This window comes from Pelodiscus sinensis, chromosome 1 (genome assembly GCF_052426305.1).
Source record: "Pelodiscus sinensis isolate ZL-2025 chromosome 1, ASM5242630v1, whole genome shotgun sequence".
NCBI classification, from domain to species: domain Eukaryota; kingdom Metazoa; phylum Chordata; order Testudines; family Trionychidae; genus Pelodiscus; species Pelodiscus sinensis.
In genome coordinates this window covers 265,400,517-265,413,540 of record NC_143052.1, presented here as the reverse complement: position 1 = coordinate 265,413,540, position 13,024 = coordinate 265,400,517, and positions in this window count along the sequence as shown.

Sequence of the window (13,024 nt, the reverse complement as noted above, 5' to 3'; positions counted from 1 at the left end):
ACCCTTTCCAAGGCCAAAATATCTTTTTTGAGGTGAGGAGACCACATCTGTACACTGTAGTACTGAAGATATGGCGTACCATAGTTTTATACTTCCCCTTCTCCTTCTTCTCTTGGCTTCCCCTTTCCAGCTCCCTCCTCCAAGGTTCTCCCTCCCCTCTTCCACCCTTTCCCTTCCCCTCTCTCACCTCCTTTTCCCAGTCTCCCCAGAGGTTCATCCCCTCCTCCAGTTTTGTTAAATAAAGAGAGCTTCTATTTTTGAACACACGTGTCCTTTATTTTTTACATCCAGAAGGGGGGCTAGGGAGGGGTAAGTGGAAGGAGGTGAGGGAGGAATGGTGCACGAGCCCCTGATGGGGAGGACTGGAGTGGCTCTGCAGGCTCCTCGGGGTGGAAGCTCTCCTGCAGGGCCTCCTGGATCCTGATAGCCCCCCGACTGACTCCCCCGGATGGTAGCCTGCGGCAAGTGCAGCTGGGCTGATGGCCGAGTGCTGTAATGTGCCGAGTGCAGGCACTTAGGGCACTCCATGACAGGACTGCTTTGCTGTCCCTCATCAAGGTAGACAAGCAAGCCGTGAACCCTGAGAACTGTCTGTCCGGGGTGGGGGTCGGGTCCCTTTAAGCAAAGCCTTTGGCTAGCCTGAGGCAGCAGCTCCACACTCTAAGTCCTAACCTGATGCCCTGCCGGCACTGGTTCCGGCCAGCCTTACTTTGGTTCAGGGTGCACTCAATGTGGACATGCTAGTTCAAATTAGCGAAACACTAATTCGAATTAGTTTTTAGGTCTAGATGCAGTCATTCGAATTAACTTAGTTCGAATTAACTAATTTGAATTAAGTTAGTTCGAATTAGTGCTGTAGTGTAGCCATACCCAGATGGCCACAGGACAGCTTTTGCATTTGAAAAAAGGATCCTTGCCTGCTACTGGAACAATGAAGGGCCATGAATTTGTCCAGTGTGGTTTTAAACTGTATTTTGCATAAGCTGCTCAAATGCTTCCCAGGTTTTTGGGCAAGCTTTTTTTCTATTTATTTATTTATTTATTTGTTTACTTAACCATGAACTGTTCACACTCACAGAGACAATTTCCTTGTAGCCACATCTCTCCTCATAAGCATGTCTCAAAGTTAGCCTAATACACAAGCTTGAACAGAAGTTTTCCAAGCTCTAAGTCGCACGTTGTAGGCGCTGAACATATTGTTATTTTTTTTGCAACCCATAAGAATGTTTTAAATCTTTATCTCATGCATTTTCAGTAAATGCATAAGTATAAACTTATGAATGTGTGTGACTGTGACATATAATGCTAATATATGTCTCATACCTAACGAGAGAGACTTGACATAACTTCCTCATATGTGGCCTTTGGGAGAAGGGTATTGAAAAACATGCTGCTACAGAGACTGATTATTGCTTTCTTCTGTATACAGTCACAATCCTCCTTCCATTCTTAGGATATGTAATGCTTTGTACACCCATGAACCACATGAACCCGTCCCCGCAGGAGATACAGCAGCTCTAATAAATTCAGTGACTCTAAAGGTTAACATTAAAGAGCCTGGCTGTTATGTACGATGACTGGTGTAGCTATAGTCACTGGAGAGAGGCTACTTCCCTTCAGGGTAGGAAAGAACCTTTTCAGTTATGCAAAAGTTTGTTCTGGCTCCCTCAGTCCCTTATTGACCATCATGCAACATTAATTTTAAATATTTATGTTACACACAAATATAAAGTAAACATATGTGATGGAGACTTTTTTAAGCTATTGAAATGAATAATAGACCTCTCCTTCTTAAGCAAAATGCAGGACAATGTAGCACTTTAAAGACTAACAAGATGGTTTATTAGATGATGAGCTTTCGTGGGCCAGACCCACTTCCTCAGATCAAATAGTGGAAGAAAATAGTCACAACCATATATACCAAAGGATACAATTAAAAAAAATGAACGCATTTTTTTTAATTGTATCCTTTGGTATATATGGTTGTGACTATTTTCTTCCACTATTTGATCTGAGGAAGTGGGTCTGGCCCACGAAAGCTCATCATCTAATAAACCATCTTGTTAGTCTTTAAAGTGCTACATTGTCCTGCATTTTGCTTCAGCTACCCCAGACTAACACGGCTACATTTCTATCACTCTCCTTCTTAGTGTTTCTATGTACATACAGCAATTTACAGAGTGGCCTTGTTTACCCTTAATCCTGCTTGTTCTCACTGTTCATGAAAGCCAGTTGAAGTTTGGCTCTTAGAACGCGTTCTTAACTCTGTAGCTTAGCACAAAGAAGAAACAATTCTACAATATCATGAAGTAAATGGGTTTATGATGGACCTTTATCTATATTAACTGTAGTTAGGGATGTCAAGTGTTTAAGACTATTTTTAATAAAATTAATTATAAGTAATCATGCAAGTAAAAACACCATATCATTTATTTTAAATATTTTGGGTGTTCATTACATTTTCAAACATTTGATTTCAGTTTCAACACAGAATACACAATGTACAATCCTCATTTTATTTTTATTACAAATATTTGCACTATAAAAATGTATTTTCACTTTGCCTCACACAAGTACTATAGTGCAAGCTGAACTTATAAATGTAGAATTATGTACAAAAATCTCATTCAAAAATAAAACTATAAAGATTTAGAGTTTGCTTGTCCACTCAGTCCTATTCCATTTTCAGTCAATATTTCTGACAAACAACTTTGTTTACAATTTGCAGCAGACAGTGCTGCCTGCTTCTTGTTTCAAAATCACCTGAAAGTGACAACAGACATTTGCATGGCAGTATTGTAGCTGAAAGATATTTACGTACTAGATGTGTTAAAGATTCATAAGTTCCTGCATGTTTCGATCACCATTCCAGAGGGCATGTTTCCATGCTTATAATGGGTTCTGTTTGTTAATTATTCAAAGCAGTCATACTAACACATGTTTATTTTCATCATTTGAATCGGATGCCATCAGCAGAAGGTTGATTTTCTTTTTTCATGGTTCAGGTTCTGTGCTTTCTGCATAGGTGTGTTGCTGTTTTAAGACTTCTGAAAGCACATTCCATACCTCATCCATCTTAGATTTTGATTGGCATTTACTATCCATAAACCTTGGGTGAAGTGTTGTGACTATTTTAAAAAATCTCACATTGGTACTTTCTTTGAATTGTGTTAAATCTGCTGCAAAAATATTCTTAAAATTAACATGTGCTGGGTCATCATCCGAAACTGCTATAACTGTAAATATATGGCAGAATGTGAGCAAAACAGAGCAGGCAACATTTAATTCTCTCCCAAGGAGTTCAATCACAATTTTAATTAAGGCATTTTTTTTACTAGCATCTCAGCATGTAAGCAGGTTCTCTGGAATTGTGGCCAAAGCATGAAGGAACATATATGAATGTATAGTGTATGTCAGTAAATACCTTGCAACATTGGCTACAAAAGTGCCCTCTGAATGGCTGTTCTCACTTTCTGTTGACATTGTAATTAAGAAGCAGTCAGCATTATCTTTTGTCAATTTAATGAAATTTGTTTGGTTTAGTGATTAGCCGAACAAGAAATAAAATAGGATGGACTTGTAGGCTCTGAAGTATTACATTGTTTTGTTTATGAGTGCAGTTATATAACCAAGTGACATTTGTAAATAAAACTTTCACGATAAAAAGATTGAACTACTGTAGTGGCATGATGCTAATTGAAAAATACTATTTGTTTTGTCATTTTTACAATGCATATATTTGTAATAAAAATAATACAATGTGAGTACTATTCACTTGGTGCTGTAATTGTAAATCAACATTGAAAATGTGGAAAAACATTCAAAATATTTAATAAATTTCAATTGGTATTCTATTATTTAACAAGTGTGATTAAATGTTTAAGTTAATCATGTGAGTTAACTGTGATTAATCAACAACCCTAACTGCAATTTGATCACTAATCTGTTTCCTTGAGAATTTATTTCAGCATTATATATCTCTCAGCATCTTTGAACCACTGCCATCAAAATAGGCAGACAAGCAAGCTGGAGAAACGTTCTCCTCCTCCTTCCATGTATATGATTACTCTATATCCCAAATTAGGCTGAATTGCAACTGGCAGCATTTTTTTTCAGCTAATAGTTTATTCCCTGACAAATGCATCTTCATAAAATCATACAACTGGAAGGGGCTTAGAAAAGTAATTAAGTGCACACTCCTGCTATCACTGAAAGACCAAACACCATTTAGCTCATCCCTGACAGATGTCTGTTTAACCAACTCATACAAATCTCCAATGATGGAGATTCCACAACTTTCCTAAGCAATTTATTCCAGTGCTTAACCACCCGGATAGCAGGTTTTTCCTAATGTGCAACACAAAGCTCCATTGTTGCAACATAAACCTTCATTGTTTTCTTCACCATCTTCGTAACAATGTTTTAGTTACTTGAAAGCTATTATCATGCCCCCTCTCAGTTTTTTTTATTCGGGACTAAATAAAATTAATTCACTCTTTCCTCATAATTCATGTTTTCTAGACTCTTAATAATTTTTGTTGCTCTTCTGGGGACCTCCTAGAATTTGTCAATATCTTTCCTGAAATATGGTGCCCAGAACTGCACATAATGCTCCAGTTGAGGTCTAATCAGTACAGAGAGGAATAGAAGAATTACTTTGCATGCCTTGCTTGCGACACTCTTGTTAATGCATCCCAGAATGACAGGGTTTTTTTGTTGTTGTTTCTGGGGGGGGGGGGTTCCCCACACACTGTTGACTCATATTTAATTTGTGGTCCACTATGACCCCTAGATTCCTTCAGTACTCATTCCTAGACAGTTATTTATCATTTTGTATGTGTGAAACTGATTGATCCTTCCTAAGAGCAGTAAGAATATAAGAACATAAGAACATAAGAATGGCCATACTGGGTCAGACCAAAGGTCCATCCAGCCCAGTATCCTGTCTGCCAACAGTGGTCAATGCCAGGTGCCCAGAGGGAATGAATCTAACACGTAATGATCAAGCAATCTCTCTCCTACCATCCATCTCTACCCTCAGACAAACAGAGACTGGGGACACCATTCCTTACCCATACTGCCTAATAGCCATTTATGGACTTAACCTCCATGAATTTATCTAGTTTTCTTTTAAACCCTGTTATAGTCCTAGCCTTCACAGCCTCCTCAGGCAAAGAGTTCCACAGATTGACTGTGTGCTGTGTGAAGAACTTCCTTTTATTTGTTTTAAACCTGCTGCCCATTAATTTCATTTGGTGGCCCCTAGTTCTTATATTATGGGAACAATTAAATAACTTTTCCTCATTCACTTCCTCCACACCACTCATTATTTTATATACCTCTATCATATCCCCCCTTCGTCTCCTCTTTTCCAAGATGAAAAATCTCAGTCTCTCTAATCTCTAGTCCCAGTGTTTTGCATTTGTCCTTGTTGAGTTTGATCTTACTTACCTCTGACCATTTCTCCAGTTTGTCCCAATCATTTTGAATTCTCATTCTATTCTCCAATGTACTTGCAACTCCTCCCAGCTCAGTATCATCCACAGACTTTATAAATCTTTCTGCCATTATCTAAATAATTGACGAAGATATTGTACGAATTGGTCCCAAAACTGATTCCTGCAGAACCCTACTTGTTATGACCTTCTAGCATGACTCTGAACCATTGATAACTACACTCTAAGAATGATTACACTATCTGTTATGCACCCACCTTATACTAGTCCCATCTACATCGTATTTCCCTAGTTTATTCATAAAAAGGTCATGAGAGACCGTATCAAATGCTTTGCTTAAATCTAGATATAGCACATCTACTGCTTCTCCCTTATCCACAAGGATTGTTATCCTATTACAGAAATCTATCAGGCTGATTTGACATGATTCGTTCTATGCTGGTTGTATCTTGTCACCTTATTATTTTCAAGATGTTTGCAAATGGATTCTTTAATTATTTGCTCCATTATCTTTCCTGGTGCACAAGTTAATGTGACTGACCTGTAGTTTTCAGGGTTGTCCTTATTTCCCTTTTTACAGATGGTCACTATATTTGTCCTTTTCTGTTCTTCTAGAATCTCTTCCTTCTTCCACTATTTTTCAAAGATGATAGCTAATCGCTGAAATACCTCCTCAAACAGATCCTTGAATATTGTTATATGTATTTCATCCAGCCCCGGTGACCTGAAGGCATCTAACTATTCTAAATAATTTTAATATTTTCTTTTTCTATTTTAATTTCTGAATATACCTAATTTTTCTCCAGCATCCACTTTGCTAGCATCTAATCACCACAAATCTTCTTTGTGAAAACCATAACAAAGAAGTCACTAAGCACCTCTGCTATTTCCACGTTATTGCTTTTCCTTCTTGGATAATTGTCCTACCGTGTTCTTGGTCTTTCTCTTGCTTCTAATATATTTGTAGAATTTTTTCTTGTTACCCTTTAAGGCTCTAACTAGTTTCGATTCATTCTGTGCCATTGCCTTTCTAATTTTGCCCCTACATACTTGGATTATTTGTTTATAAGAATCCTTTGTAATTTGACCTAGTATCCATTTTTTGTAGTACTCCTATTTAGTATTTAGATCATTCAGTATATCCTTGTTAAGGCAGTATGGTCTCTTGCCATATTGCCTATCTTTTCTATGTTGTGGAAAAGTTGGCTTTTGCACCCCTAATAATATATCTTTGAAAAACTGTCAACTGTCTTCAACTGTTTTTCGTCCAGTATTGTTTCCTGTGGAACCTTACCTACCAGCTCCCAAATTTTGCTAAAGACCACCTTCCTGAGATCCATAGTCTTTATTTTGTTCTTCTTCTTCCTCACCAGCAAGAAGGGAGCTCACCAGTCAGGTGTGAGAGGTATGCACAGAATGCAAGCACTTTCCTCTCACTCCCTGATAGTCCGGGCAACAGGAGAAAAGCTAGTCGCATCCCAGAGCATGTGGCTGCTGTCCCCCTACTCACTCAAAATGGTGCCTTTGCATTCATGAGCTCAATCATTTCATGATCATTTTCATCCAAGTTGCCTTCCACTTTCAAATTCTCAATCAGTCCCTCCTTATTTATTAAAACCAAATCTAAAATAGCCTTCCGCCATCCCCAGTAGTGTTTTCCATCTTCTGAAATTAAAAAAAGAGTTTCCAATACATTTCAAGAATGTATTGGATAACCTGTGCCCCTCTGTGTTCCTTTTCAAACATATGTCTGGATAATTATTGAGCCCCATCAACAACAAGTCCTAGGCTTTGGATTATTTTGTTATTTGTTCAAAAAAAGCCTCATCCACCTCTTCTTCTTGGTTATGTGGTCTGTAATAAACCTTCTACTATGACATCATCCCTGTTTTTTTGCCCTTTTTTCATCCTTACTCAGAGTCTCTCATGTCTGTCTCCAATGTCCATATCAATCTCTCTCCAAGTGCATAGATTTTTAAAATATAAGGCAACGTCTCCCTCCTTTTTCCCCTGCCTGTTCTTCCTGAACAAGCTGTACCCTTCTATGCCAATATTCCAGTCATGCAGGGGCGGATATAAGGCAGGGCGAGCGGGGCGGCTGCCATGGGCCACGCGCTTCAAGAAGCCCCGCATATGCACTGTGGCGCCACCGCACATGCGCCGTGTCAAAGGGGGGGGCCGCAAAATTGTGCTGCCCTGAGCCCCACAAAATCCTCATCTGCCCCTGCAGTCATGCATATTATCCCACCAAGTCTCCACGATGCCAACTATGTCATAGTTATATTTAGTTACTAGCATTTCCATTTCTTCCTGTTTATTCCCCATACTTCTCACATTAGTATACAGGCAGCTAAGGGTGTGTCTAGACTACCTAGTTTTGTCGACAAAAGTGGACTTTTGTCGACAAAACAATACCAGCGTCTACACTACCGCGGAGTTCTGTCGACATAACGTCGACAGAACTCCGCGGTTTTGTCGACGCTGGTAAACCTCATTTTACGAGGCAAAACACCTTCTGTCGACAGAGTTCTGTCGACAGAAGGTGTTATTGCCTGTAACGTTGCGTCCAGACTACGGAGTTCTGTCGACAAAGCGGCTTGTTTTGTCGACAGAACTCCATGTGTCTGGACGCAAATTGTCGATGGAAGTTTTGTTGACAGTATCTGTCGACAAAACTTCCGTCGACAAAACGCGGTAGTCTAGACGTACCCTAAGATACTGATTTGATTTTAGCTCCAAGCTCTATCTTGTCCCTTCTTTATCCCTGCTATTATATCCTATGCTCCCCCCCCTCCCCAGTTTCTGACCTTTCTCCCAGGTCTCCATGTTTATGATTTACTTGTGGGCTTTGGTCATCTGCCCCTGTCAAATCTAATTTAAAGCCCTCCTCACTAGATTAGCCAGTTGGCATCCAAATAGTTTCTTCCCTTTCCTTGATATGTGGATCCTCTCTCTGTTTAGCAGTCCTCATTCCTGGAACAGCATCCTGTGCTCTAAGAAGACAAAGCCTTCTGGTGACACCATCTTTGCAGGCAAGCCTTCACCTCCAGGATGCATCTGACTCTGCCTGGGCCCCACTTTTGTCCAGAAAATACCTTCTGTGATCCAAATTCCTTCTCATATACCCCCAGAGCGCCATAGTCTCTTCTGATCTGCTCAGGGTCATTCCTTGTAGTATCATTAGTGCCCTCATGAATGAGTAGAGTGGGGAAGTAGTCAGAGGCTTGATTGAAACTGTTCATAAACACACCAGATGGTTTCAGTGAAATAAAACTGGAGAGAAAAATAAATAGAAATAACACAATATTTCATAAATTTTGGAAGTGAAATGTTTTGATTTTTTATTTCAGAATTACATTTTGTTTTAAAATTTAAACAAAATTTAAAATTAGATGCAAGGACAATGGTAAATGACACAAAAATAATGCAACTTTCTAGTTTCATTAAGGTTTGTGGTACATCACTGGAAATTATTATTTGTATTGTAGCACCTAGAATCCTAGTCATGGATCAAACCCCTATTGTGTTATGTGCTGTAAACATATACAACCCCCTCCCCCCCAAAAAACCAAACCCTAACAGTTACTGTCCCTAAAAGCTGAGTTTTGAGCTTGAATTACTGGAAGCAGGACTGATCATCTAATAGCACTTTTGCAATATAACACATGCAGGGATGCATAGTATATATTGACACCAACCATTACTGCATTTCCGTACAAGTTGAAGCACTTTTTGTGTAAAAGCTTACAAGCACTATGTCATACAAAGTAAACACTAACTCAATCAATCCATCAAAACAAGTAAAGGCTCTTTGTCAAAACAATTATTCAAGGGATACTTCTATCTAGGTATTTCTTTGGCTCTCACCATTATCTGAGTTCCTTCAAGGTAAAGAACAAACCATTAATTTACATAATCTTTTTACCCCAGTAGAAGAGTAGGAAGCAAGATTGTATATAAAGAGCTTCACAGCATCTCTGGCAGGTTTTCTTAATGGATTTTATTTTCCATGTAATAGTAGTCACTGTAAAAATGCTGAGTAGAAATAGCCTTACAATCCATGGAGAATTTTGGTATTTATTTTTCAATCAATATGTTTTGATATTATTTGATCAACTCTAATTTTGGATTTTAGGACAATCTATAGTGAAGCTGTTTTCCTGCTTTAAAAGACTTATTCATTTGGTACTTAGAGCCATATGCAGATAGAATAAAGCTAATTCAATATATTATTATTTTGATTCATTTAAGAATTGTGTTATAGAAGTTGACTTCATGGTATTTGATATTGAAAATAACTGGAAATTGAAAAAGGAGGTAATGGCAAAGGTAGAAAAAATAATGTTTATGGTCAGAAAATCAAAATTGAGTAGACTGTACATAAAATACTTTGCTTGCAGCAGGCTAGAGTGTGACTATACCTCTAACTAGCTTGCTACTTGTGAACTGTCTGTGTGGTCAGATGGAGTGTCCACCAGGGCTTTTTCCTGGAGGCCTCTTTTTTTGGAAAAAAAAGCCCCCCCATATAGGAATGTGTTTGTTCTTCTGTTTTTTTAGTGGATGAGCAAACATGCTCTTTTGGTAACCCCTATATTCCTCGTTCCACGAGGAATAAAGGGACTGCCTAAAGAAGGGGTTTTTCTGACATTTGGTCCAATCTAGACAGGCCAAATGTTGGAAAAATCTCTTCCCACAGATGAATCGGGGGGGAAAGTGGCAGTGTAGAGTGTATAAGGGCTGGGGATAGCAAGTGATGGAGAGGAGAGAATAGAGAGGGCGAGGCTTCAAGGAAGAGGTGATGTCTTGGGGGGAGGGGTGGGGTAGTATATCTTCGCTTGTTCTGATATTTTAAAAATGATCTTGAGTGTAAAAAGGTTGGAGACCACTGGTATACAGTATCTTTTCCACAAGACTCCTGCTTCGTTCAGCACAGAGGCTGGATCTGCTCTTGGGATGAATCAGGGATTGAGTTGTGGGAAGAGGCTGTCTATAGGACCCCCCATTTCATTTTAATGTGTACATTGCATAGAGAATGAGGCAGAACACAAGTAGTGAGTAGCTATTTACTAAGCAAGCACCATCCATTCTGTGCACCGAATGGGGCAGAGTTCCTTGGGGGACAAAAAATAGTATGTAACTGAAAACTCATGCGCCTAAGACAATATTTCTCAAAGTGATCTGCAAAGCCACTTTGAGAAACCTGCTAACTGGCTGATCCCGTGTGTTTATTTACCAGCTCCATGGCCACAGAATCCCACAGCTCCCCTTGTCTGCAAACGGCGACCGGAGATGGTTGGAGTCATGAGACTTCATGGCCACAGAGCCAGTAAATAAACACACCGGAATAGCCATTAGCAGGTTTCTCAAAGGGATTTTGTGGACCACTTTGAGAAAAACTGGCCTAAGGGATGAATTAAGATTGCACAGGGAAGTATTAATGTTGTTTTCACAAGTTACTTCCACTGTTCATTATATACTCAGGGTACTTGGTGACAGTCATGTTGATCCAGTATATTCAAAACTACTTCAACAATTCCATCATCTGTGTTTTTTTCATAGCTGCTAAGTTCTATTATCACTGGTAGGGAACAATACAAGCATTATGACTTAGTTTTCAAGCAGCCGTGTTCTGTTTCATATGTATTCAGAATGTTCTGGCAACCAAAGCATTTGAGGTGGTAACTTAATAAAAGGGGATGTAGGAGTACATTATTTTCTTATGTGGACCAGACCTACTTTGACTTTAATTCTCATTAATGGTGTTCACACAGGGATTTAAGTCCTTTCAACTAATCTACTTCAAATGCACACCTTTGGTCAATTTGAATTAAATTTCTTGGATGTCCCTTTGAAAACAAGCTTTAACCATCAATAGATGCACTGTGTGACTGTGGAAATTTAATAAGCCTGTCTGTGTTTCAGTCTTCCACTGTGCTTGAGGTTTGGTATTATATTAATGGTACTTACCTGCCTTATCCCATGTTGGGTAGTGTGAGGGTTAATTATGCTTTTAAGTAACTCAGATTAAAATTATGTAACCATGATTTGTATCTGAACTATAATTATCCCTGATGTAATTCTAATTAAGTCTATGAAGTTAGCCAAAGGATGAGTTTTGACTCATAGAGAGGGAGGCGAAAGTGGTCACAGAATCTCACTTACTTCAGCCCTAATATGTTCCTTGAAACTATAAATTCTAGCTGTTATATAAAGCTTTTCATTGCTAGCTCTCACCCTTGCCTTTAAGGATCGGCTCAAAATCAGGCAGAATAGGATTCCAACTGGATCTCCCACACCAGTTCCATAATCATTGAGACATTGGGTTTTCTGGAGTATACATATGCGTGTTCCCAATACCAACCTCCAAAATTCCCATCCTGCTCATCCTGGATGACTTTTGTGCAGGGTATTTAACCTTTGAGCACATATAACAGATCCAGCTCCACTTGCAATAGAGGGAGTGGAACACCTAATTTGAAAATCCTGAAGAGGCTTAGACTTGAATTGGGACCCTCAGAATCTTGCTAGTTGTGGAGCAGCACCAGACTTAGGAAGTTTTATACATGCCTGCCTGTGGAAAATTAAATACCTATGGGCTGTGTCTAGACTGGCCATATAAGATGGAATAGGCATGCAAAGCAGACAAGTCAGAATAGGGAAATCCGCGGGGGATTTAAATATCCCCCACGGGATTTAAATAAACATGTCTGCCGCTTTTTTTCCGGCTTGGGGAAAAGCCGGAAAAAAGCGTCTAGACTGCGCGATCCTTCGGAATAAAGCCCTTTTCCGGAGGATCTCTTATTCCTACCTGAAGGGCTTTATTCCGAAGGATCGCGCCAGTCTAGACGCTTTTTTCTGGCTTTTCCCCAAGCCGGAAAAAAAGTGGCGGACATGTTTATTTAAATCCCGCGGGGGATATTTAAATCCCCCGCGGATTTCCCTATTCTGACTTGCCTGCTTCGCATGCCTATTCCGTCTTATGTGGCCAGTCTTGATACAGCCATGAAGATGTAGGTGCCTGTAGGCTCATAGGCACCCAAGCCTCGGTTTTTTAAATGTCAATGGCACTTAAATGTTGTATTTAGGCACCTACTTTATGCTGTGAATCTCACCCAAAGCATGAGACAAGGTAGATCAATGTTGTTACTTCATTACACAGATGGGGAACCTAAAGCCCAGAGAATGGAATAGGCTCTTCCAAAGTATGTTTGCTAAGCTAGTCTAGTGAGCTAACCAATAGACTACACTTCCTTCTGACCTACAGGGGGGTCATAAAAATGCTTAGATGTCAAAAAGGCTGAAGATGGTATTAAAAGAAACCCTTCATAATACCATATTAAAGAATTTATTTAATGATACATTTTAGAAGAGTTAGTTATTCAAGAAACTACATATATCAGAATTGTAGGGAGGATAGGGGGAGGAAAAAGAGGGAGATACAGGAGACCACAAGGCACAAAATCTGAGCATCTAACACCTTCTATGGGAATAAACTATGAAAGAGCCAGTTAACCCAAAGCATAAGATTTGTTTTGTGTCAGATAACCGGAACTATATGTCATTTTGTT